Genomic DNA, 10,881 nt, shown 5'->3' on the forward strand with positions numbered 1-10,881 from the left:
TGCCAGTTTCCGTGATTCTCACTGGCAAATCCATCTTGCAAAGCTCCCATCTGAGCCCGGTTTGAAAGTGACAGGCCCAATCAGTGTGGAGGGGCAGTACTTTCGGGCATGGCGGAGTCGTGATGTAAGCAAGCAGCGACAAGAGGCCAGTGCAATTATGGCAGAATACATTAGCATGAATGCTGCTAAAGTTTTATCAGAACGTATCAGAACTTTATCAGAACATTAAAAGAAAAAATTATTTATTTTTATTTTATTTCATTTTTTTATTTAACCTTTATTTAACCAGGAAAAAACCTCATTGAGATTAAAAATCTCTTTTACAAGAGTGTCCTGGCCGAAATAACAGCAGTTAGTTGTTTTCTGTACAAAAATTACAAAAGTCGTGTACTGACATGTCTACAGTTGCCATGGTTCGTGTTGTGCAGCTCTCTATGGAGTTTACTCCTTGGTAGCACCACACCTCGGTAGGGGCTACGACATCACGTGTTTTGTTGCTCTGATTGGCCTGTAAGGATGTGACTGACAGAATGATCATCCAATCACCCTCCAAGTTTTTTTAATTTAAAGGCTCTTCTTTTTCCCAAACGCTGTCTATGGGAGGGCTACTGTAGTAGCCCTCTGACTGACCATTGACACGAAGCTCGTCCTACAGGATGGGATGTAACATTGATATAGTGATGTTTACCATTGGGAGTCCGTGTATTGTGTTACATTTTGAAGTTTACCAGCATGTTCTACTTCCTGGCACGTATCTCAAGTGAAGCTAAGCCACGTGGATTGGCACTTCTGGGACAAGCCCAAGACAGAATGCATGCTGTGAAATTGCAAAGACTGACTAGAGACGGAGGGAGCAATTTGTGATTCACCCAAGGACAGTTTTTTGTTTAAATCACCAAATAAAAACAATTCTGAAACAAAATTATATGTAAAAATTTGAGAGGAGAAATAAACAGTAAAGATTGAGAAGTCTGCTGAGACAGAACCTCCTTTACATAGAGCCTTTACATGAAAGGAGAAGGGCAGAAGGTGAGGATGGGTGAGAAAATAAACTCAAACAAGAAAAGGAAGCAGCTGGTTGATAAAAATTTGAACGAAAACAAATATATCCAAGATAACACTTCATTTTCATCTTTGTATGGTCATGTATGTTGAGTCTGTGCATTAGCAGCTGCAGTCTAGCTCAGGGTCAATAACTGCTGCTGTTGGTGTGTTGTATTGTGAGAGCCTTCTCATGTTTTATGGCTCTCTGGGGCACCGTAGTTTGAGAACGTCATGTTTATGTGCCATCAATATTCCATCACTGTGGAGAGCTGTTGGCCTCATTGACCCACATTTAACACACATGTACACACACTGACATAAATCTAACCATATCAGATACACATAGACATGAAAGACACACAAGAGATGTCCACATTTAATCTGAACTGAGAAAGTAATCCTGACAAAAATGCTGAGAAAGTAAATACAAATAAATAATTTTCCACAGTGACACTCACCAAAACTTCAACCAAAAAAACATAAATTGCATATTCATGCATTCTTCTTTCATATATTATTCAGGACATCATGCAGAGCCGCTCTGCATGATGAAAAAACTCACAGTATGCTCACATATGCACAAACAGAAAGACAAAACAAAAGACAGAAACATCAGAAAACAAACACAACTGTAGTTAAGGGGGAAATAATTGATAGAAGGTTCAAGAGTGCAAACTCCTTATTTAAAGGAAACCTTACTCGATTAACTTAAGTGTTTATATATATTTGTACTAAGAAACACTAGATTTCAACATTTTGAGATAAGCTTTGAGATCACATATAGGCTTTCATTGTTCATTGTTTCATTTTTGGGAGTGATGTCAAATTGGTATTGTTCTTTTTCCCACATCTTTCCAACTCTCCTTGCTTCCATCTACACCACAGGATCTTCATCCTCATTGTCCTCTTCACTGAAACTGCCCCCAGGTTCAACTAAAAAAGCTTTAAGAATGACACTTATAGGATGTTGAGCAATACAATCATTTGACATCACTATACTGAGTGCATTGCAAAACAACAGCAGCCTACATGTGAACGTATTTTTGTTTTATGTTTTAAAGACAATCATTTTAATCCAGTGGAGTCAAAATATAAAATAATAAAGATAGACATGTTGAATGCAGTGTTAGTTTCATCAACCAAAACTATGACTTTGTCATTGTTTGTTGGCAGCCTTTTTTCCACAAGAAAGACTAGTTAAAGACTAGCCAAAAATACATCTCTGATGACTAAAAGTAACCTCAGTTGTCTTCAAGATGACTGAAACTAGACTAAAATGTAATTTCTTCTGCCTTTCTGCTGTAGAAAGCAGGGACCCCAGGTTTGGTAGGGTCCAGAGAACACACTACCATGATTTGGTACTAGATTTAGGCAAGAGAATACATGCATGGACTCATTTTAGGACTAAAATGTGAAGTATTTTATGAACTAAAACTAGACTAAAATATCTTTTATTGTCTTTGATTAAAACTTCAAAGGGTAGAAAAGAAGGCATTTAATCTGAAGACTAAGACTGAGACTAAAATTAAAACTAGCTGTCAGAATTAACACTGGTCAAATCATAACATGTGACGGAGGGGGCAGTGTCACTCGAAATGCCACTTCAATCCAAATATCTTGCATCTTTGCTTTAAGTTGAAGACATGTTTCTACGTTATTGAGAACCTACCCGCTGTGAAATAATCAGAGTTTGACATAGGCTGTTCAGAATCACTGCTGGGTTTGTGTCTCTTTCTACCTGGACTACCCAGCACTGCATGCTCCTCTTGTCTCTCCCTCCGCAGTGAAATTATCTCTTTCATTCACTCCACTGCATGTTCCCATTGTCAGATGAGAGCTGAACGACCAGCCAATTGACCAACCAGTTGAAGGGCATCAGCTCTTGTGATCTTATACTTTAGAATGCAGGAATGAAAGCTGTATAATTGTGAGAGCTGTAAAACTGAGATATTTCTCAGACTATAATTGCGCCATCAAGATCACCTATTAGTTGCATCTTAAAGGGATATTTCTGTGTTTTTGAAGTTGGGTTGTATCAGGTACTTGTGATGAAAGTGGCATTAGCCTCCGGAGATTTCAGTGAGCATTGCTTTTTCAAACAGGACACGCTTGGGGAAGATATGGAAACTGTGAGCCCATTCTCTCAAAAGCTACTGTTGTCATGAATGAGACTTCACAACACTCCCTCGGGACATTGCTAATCAAGAATAGTGGCTCAGATGTATGCAGCTTGCATCACTCCCCATCCAGAGTTCCCTGCCTTACTAAAAACTGAATGTTTTTTTAACGGACCTTTGGAAATTGGCCAGCAAGAGAGATCTTAAGTTCCCTGCTAGTGTAGGTGTGTAAAAATGTGAGCAAATGCTATCAAACCCAAAGAGCTACTTTATTAGTTGCGAGTGAGACTGATCCATTTTAAGTACATTTGTAATCAGAGGATAACAGTTCATAGACACCTGCAGCCTGCATCACTCCCCATCAAGAGTTCCCTGCCTTACTTAATGCTGATGCTTTCTGCCCTTCTTCAACCTACTGAAGATATATTGGAGAAACTGACCCCGACCAGAAGAGCTGAATGTAAATGTAAATTTGTCATCCAGGTAAGTTTATGGCTGTTGCTTTATCCCTCTAATGGCCGATAACTCGACAAGCTACAATCAGCACAATGTTTACTCTGAAAACATTGTGTCAGCTGATGAAGTGGAAAACTGAGATGAAATAACTGGTTTGAGCTTAATGTTGTGTTTCTTTTCTCTGACAGTGCCTGCAAATGCAAACAGCTGTGTGATGGTAACTTTTGTCTGAACCCAGGAGTGACACACAGACTGGGGTGATGGTAGAAGTTGACATTTATTGAAAACACAGAAGTCTGGTGTGATTAACTGAAGAGGGGAGGCTGGTGAAGTGGTAGAGGCATGTGGAGTCTGGATGGAGGCACTGGAAGAGAAAAGAGTATAAAGTAAGTTTGCCTTCATGAAAAACTTGAGAAAATGACAAAATCTTTTCAAAGAGCAAAGCTAGAGTGAGATCCTTTTACCATGCTGGTTAAAGGTGCAGTAGGTAACTTTTTGCTAACCAATGTGAATTTTTTTCTGTTCTGTTTAGATCAAATGTTCGTACATCCACAGAGAGCTCTTAATGAGAGGAGTAAAATGACACTATTGTGAGATCTCTGTGTTTCCATATGCCTGAGTAATCAACAGTCAAAAATTCTCCATTCTGATCAGAAAACACTTGTGACCCTGAATAAAGAGGGCAGCTCCATCTGTGTTATATATACAGTATGTCAGAGTGCTCAATGCAACAGCAAGGCCATTGAAATACAGCACAGATAATCTACAGCCACACTGTTGAATTTAAAGGGCATTGGGCTGTTGACCAGTGTATAATGATTTCTTTTGTGCCTTTCATTTCTGTTTAAACAGGACAGGTGGGGAACTTCAGAAGGAGCAATGGGGGATGCACTTCCAGCTGTGAAACTGTATGAAACCATGGATGAAGATTAAACTCCTGAAGATGCACTCCTACCTCCAGACCATGTCCCAGTCTGCCGCACTAAAGATCTCATAGGGCAAGTATTCATTGTTTAACTGTCTATGACAGCTGAGTACCCGATCTTATGCAGAAAAAGGCTATTTATTTTATCTGATAAAATACTTTTGGATCATATTTACTCATCTTTTATGCAGCATTCTACTTGGTGATGTATTAAACAAAGTGACAGTTATTTCTCACATAAGAGAGGATGACAAATATGTTTTACTGATTTATTTGGAGAGCAGCTTGAAACAAACCAATTGCACATTTATGATTTAATTTTACTCTAAAGTAAAAACATTTTAACTGCACATCTACAAGTAGTTTACAAATCTAAGAAAACAAAGTAAAAGTATAGCAAGTGTTGAAATCGCTCAAGGTAAAACTAAGGTGTAAAGCAAAATCAAATTTAAAAGAAAAAAAAATACATTTATAGTAAAAAAAAAAAAATAAATAAACATAACCTGGAACCTAAAAGTGAAAATGTATGTAAATGTCCACAGAAAATAAGCGTATTAAAAACAAACATGTATGATGATGGCTGTGAACCCCTGGATGGTGATGAAGATCTCTTTCAGTCATCTCTGCTGCTGCTCCAGGATGAGGCTTCTAATGCTAACCTAGTAAAATAAACATCCTCATTACAAATTTACATAAGAGGGGTCGACTACATCAGTTTTGAATTATTTTCGGACATTACGAGCTTTCTTCTCTTAGAATCAGATACGGCTTTAATCCTTGCGTCCTCTGTTGAGCCATGTTGGTTAAAACTAGATCATGCATGAGCTTGTGGGAGGGGCTCACAGAAGTGTGGGGAGTGAACTGAGAGAGAATCAGGCTGGGAGGGGCTGTGTTGATGTTTCAAAAGCTCTCCCCTTGGATGTTTGCCGAAAAGTTACCTACTGCACTTTTAAGGCATACTCTGGCAACTTCCACTCTTCAGCCAGGTGAATATGAGCTAGAGCTAAATGCTTCACATTGCTTGCAGCTGTGTAGCTGGAGAGCCCCTGTGCCTCTAACCACTCCCACCAGCCTGCAGCAAAGGGATACAAGAACAGAAAAACCCACAGCCCTCCAAACTACAACAAAATGCAAATATCAAATCATCACTAGAAGAAAATAAACACAAAGTTCAACCGTTAAAAGCTGTAATGGCTGCTTATGCTAAGTATCTCATACAACCCACCTTCAAAAATATTGAATTATCCCTTTAATGTTGCAACAAATTTGAATTGTATATACGTACCTACTTTCCCTTATTAGATTCTTTACTTGGCTTTTATTTAGTTATATTGTTCAATTCTATTGTTTTTTTTTTTACCACCTGATGTGTTGCTGCAATGCAAGAATTTCCCCTCTGAGGATCAATAAAGTCTTATCTTATCTTATCTTATCTTAATCTTAATCTTCTGGGCTCAATTTAAAAATATTGTCTTTTTTTAAAGGTACCATAATCCAGAACGAATCCATCAAGGCACCAGAACTTGCTGTCCCACTGTAACTTAATGCCACCAAACTGCTAGATGCACTGAACTAACATGGCACCATACTGCTCCTTCAGTTGCTCTTCTGTACGGGTATGCTTGAAAGACTTTTCTATCCTGAAGTTTGTATTCGATTCTGCTGTTTCATTGGCATTCTTCAGCTTTTCTGCACTGCTTCCCTTTATTGCTGATATTCTCTTCTTGCTCATTTCTCATTTGTTCTCAGCACTTTTGCCGCTCATACATCCTCTCTGCTCGTTCTTTTATCTGAAAACTGAGATGACTCTCCTCCTGTACCGTTTTCTCACTTTAATAACTAGTCTGACTTCTCTTTAGCACTTTTGTATTTACTCCTTTCTCCACTTTTTTTAAATCAATTTTTCCAAAGGTCTCATTCTTCTGCAGTAAATGGTTGCAGTCTTGGCACTCTTCATTTTGAATAGTTATCTTGTTCAGCCTTTTCACAGACTTGCACATTAAGAATGAACAGTAGTAATAAACTCCCACAAAAGGATCATGTCTAATGGTTTCATATGGGATGGGACATCTAGCTCATCCTAGGTGATTATGATGGAGTCAATGATTTAAACAAAATCAACAGTAATACTAACATTGTTAGTAAGCAATTAAGTCAAATTTCCAGGAGAAAAGAGTTTCACTTGACATTTAAGTTGTTCAACAACTTCAGCAGGAAAAGTTTATGATGTGAACATAATTCACATGGGTCACACAATGTTGCTGCTCTGTTTCACACAAATACCCATGTATGCACCCACAGCTTATTAAGAGAAAGGTCAGTTGTTTCAGAACAACAAGCTGTTTCAACAGGTAGAAAGAGGAAGAAAAACAAATTATCACCCAGACGCTAAAATGTAAGCAGCAGGAAAATGTATCCATTTTGCAGGTACAAGTTTACTGAAGACCTGCAGTAATGACTGTTCTGTCCAACTGTGTGTAACTTATGAGCAATATGTTCTTATACAAAATAAAAGCTGGGTTGAGCAACAGGAAATCAGATACATGCTTTTCTTTACTTCTTTAGATGTACTTTAGACAGAGGCAGCTGATTTAAAAGACCAAACCAAAAAAACGCATCTTTAATGGCATGTTTAGCATAGTAACACGGGTCATTTCTGTCTAAGAGTCACATATTGATGTCCAAGAATGTTAACCAGCGTGTGTTTGAATGGAAACAGATGTAGCCAAGGTGCTATTGAGTGCAAATATCAATAACAGTGCTTTCCGAAAGGTTAGCCTGCTAAAGACTTTGACAAATAGGGTGTCAGGCACAAATCAGAACAGTTTCCTAGAATGCCCTTTTCTGAGCAGATATATGTGTCCCTAAAGTCTGGGTCTGATTCACTGTCACTGGGCAGGTCAGGCCCTTGTGTGTGTGAAGATGTGTCTCTGCTTTCTGTCTCTGCTGAAGTTAATCACATTTCTCTGATGGAGTATCAAAGGCTACATGAAACACAAAGCTCATTAGAAAGTACTTAAATCAAGTGTTTAATACACTTAAGAATGGCAAGAGTCTGTTTGAAGGCTGCTGGAACATACACACGCAGTTTCACTGGTATACCTTGGTGTTTTAAGACAGAGTTGTTTATTTTTGCAATATATTTTCTCCCACCTTTCCATCTTTACTCTCTTAATCCAGCTGAGAATGCTATAAGAGCCTCATCTGTCAACAGAACTATCTCTGCCCTTTTTTGCAACAACTCATTCAAACAACAGTTGAGCACTTAAACTGTCAGTTTCAAGGTGAAAAATTCAAAATGTGGGTAAATGCAAATTATTAATGCTCTTGGTTGATTAGTCCAAAGTTATACAAACACATGAAATATCATTTTCTCTATTTCGATCATTCTAAAACATTCTCATGTTTGAAACTTAGTGCCAGAAATTTAATTCTAATTATCTGAGGCAAACGAGTGGCAGGAACACCAGAGGCACAGCCAGTGGTAATTGTAAAATTACCCATCGTGAAACCCCATGGGCTGTCAGCTTTTTCTATAGAAGGCTCTCAAATGTGGGATGCACTACCAACTAAAATGAAATTAATATAAGAAATAGGGACTGAAAACCAGGGTTAAAGAGGGGCTCAAACAAAATCAAAGATGAGCATTCTTAACTATTACTTTTGCTGTAATTGTATGATGTAAATTTTACCCTATCATCTTGTAATTTTTTTAATCATTTGTTATTTTCTGTAAGTAATTTTATATAGACTTGATATTTTTCTAGCTAGCTATAGCCAGTAGGCGATTAGTTTTTTTTTTTTTTTTTTTTAACAAGGGGAATGTATATTGTTTAGGAAATAAATCCACCTACAGCTTAAAAAACAAGGGATGTGTACATAGTCTGTAAATATGATCCTGATGTTACTCTTATTGATATAACCTAGAGTTAAATTAGTCCAGGCTGTCAGCTGCCATAGCTGATGTTTTTTTGGAGCGTTATGGCTGATGAGGATGTGACAATTTTCTTTCACACTTCATTCAATGAGAAAACTTGGATGAGAACAGTGAAAATCCTATTTGTCGATGGCAGTGCTTAAGTGAACACAATATTATAATTTTTTAAACTGAACGCAGCTTCTGTCATTCAGTGTTTTACGTGTTGGGTCAGACTTCAGGAGAAATTGGACGCGCATGTTGCGGGTACAGGTGGAAGAGAGGGATGCACAAGCAGGTGTTAATGGGCAGGTAGGGTGTTAGCTGTCCGACGCTATCTCTACATCCTGTCCATTCAGCGCTGTGTGAACGAGGAAAAAGAAAACTTTTTTTCTCTAAAGGTCTTTCTGGGCTCCCAGTGTGTGTGTGCCGGGGGCATGCATGGAGAGAGAGACAAGGAGTGGCAAGGTGAGGCTGGACCATTTCATGAACAAGGGGCGCAGAGGTTAGAGGAGTGCAGGAGCTGATGATCTGTTACATTGGTGGGCTTATTAAAAATGTTCAGGGGTCATGACGGCGCCCCCTCACCGTGGTGACCTAGGCAACCGCCTATAGCCTATCACCTATGCCTAGAACCGGCCCTGCATGGGACAGTACAAGTTATGCTGGATGGGAATGCTGACTTTAAAACAGGGGGGCTAATTAAACAGTGGTGATAATAAATGGGAAACCCTGTAAAGGATCAATGAGTCAGGCAGAACTCAACTAAGCATCCCTGCTCTGCCCTGACAGAGAGGGGATGGCAGGTTAACAAAGGGGTCATTTTGCTAACAAGGGGGACACATTTTTTTTTTATGTGAAACATCAGTTACTTAAATATAAATACATTTAAAAAAACAGTCAAAAATAGGCACTATTGATTTAAATCAGGATCAGCAGTGCAAACAGAAGCAAACAGAGTAAAGACAATTGTGACAGTATTAATCACAACTACAGTGGCTACTACTGGCAGGTGACTTTGTTACAGTTTGGATGGATTTGATTGAAGCAATTAAGAATTACATTAAAAGTGCACAATATTTTTTACTTGATATCAGGCAGATAATAGTTGATAAAGTTAATTATACTTTCAGAAGATATATAAGTTTTTGCCAATATTTACAACCTGTATATTAGTTGTAAATAGCAGCTGTACATTTGTATCATTTTACGGTGTTTCAGGCAGGACCAACAGAGCTATGCCTGCAGAAATCTTTTAATTGTTCATCCTCATTCCTTAAAAAGTCAGTGTAAGTTGAGGATTTATGTTTGTTTGTTCTTATCTTTCAACTTTAACTCTTTAAAGCTTGAAACCTTAAATAATAGCCAAAAAAAAAAAAACAAAGTTGAGGGAACTGAGATATTTATTTAGCCTTCTGTCAAAATCCCCCAAAAATTCACATATATATTTTTTAATCATCTTTGATGCATAAGGCATTTCTGACAATTGAAAATCCACTGGAAGGCTTTTTTTTTATCATTAATCTGGCTGTTACATAAGGTTTTAAAGGAAACTACTGATCATGTTGATTATGCAGAGGTCTCACAAAACTGTGTATAAAATGTGATACAATAGGCTTTGAAGGGTTAAATAGGTTAAATAGTATTTTTAAGACCCAAACACACCAAACATGTTTTTTCATGTGAATAATTCACAGGAAATAATTTTCTTTCAACTATCTAGCAAGTGAACACAAGTTTCACACCAGCAGTGTAATTTCAGTGTGCAAATTGAAGCAGATTTTTTTTTTTTTTTCAAAGTTTCACTTCAACAAGAATACGTCTGACCAATCAAAACACTCATCGCTGCCGATGGGAGAAGAGTTTTGGGGCAGAGTATCAAACCTCCTTTTTTCTCCTTTTCATATAATTTTTTTTTCTTTGGAGACAGCATCCACATGAACCGAACAGCACTATGTGCACAGCTGGAGCTGATTACTACCAAATGGCACTTTACTTTAGGGATACATTTGACAACACAGTCTCCTCTGACCTCAGAAATATGGCTAATTACTGCTCCAGATCAATCAGCTCACTGAAATTAGTCCTCTGACCAGTGTGTAACACAAACAGCTGAGCCCTCCTTGCACCCTTAATATTCATAAGAACAAATGAAAAGTCAGTCCTTCCTCACAGCCAGCTTGGCTGATAAAAGGGAGCAGAGCAGTGGATTAAATAGTGAAAAACAGCACGGACTTCCTACCTGTGCATAGAGGTACTGTTACACGCAGACTGGTGCGTAAAACATACAATGTAACAGATTTTTGCAGCGTGAATGTTTTTGAAAAGTTGCTGAATTTATTTGTAAAATTTCGTCGCTTGTGCTATAAATAGGAAGGTGTAACAAAATTTTCTCTAAATCATTCTATTTTGCGCCATTTCTT

The sequence above is a fragment of the Cheilinus undulatus genome, linkage group 5 (genome assembly GCF_018320785.1).
Source record: "Cheilinus undulatus linkage group 5, ASM1832078v1, whole genome shotgun sequence".
In the NCBI taxonomy this organism is placed as follows: domain Eukaryota; kingdom Metazoa; phylum Chordata; class Actinopteri; order Labriformes; family Labridae; genus Cheilinus; species Cheilinus undulatus.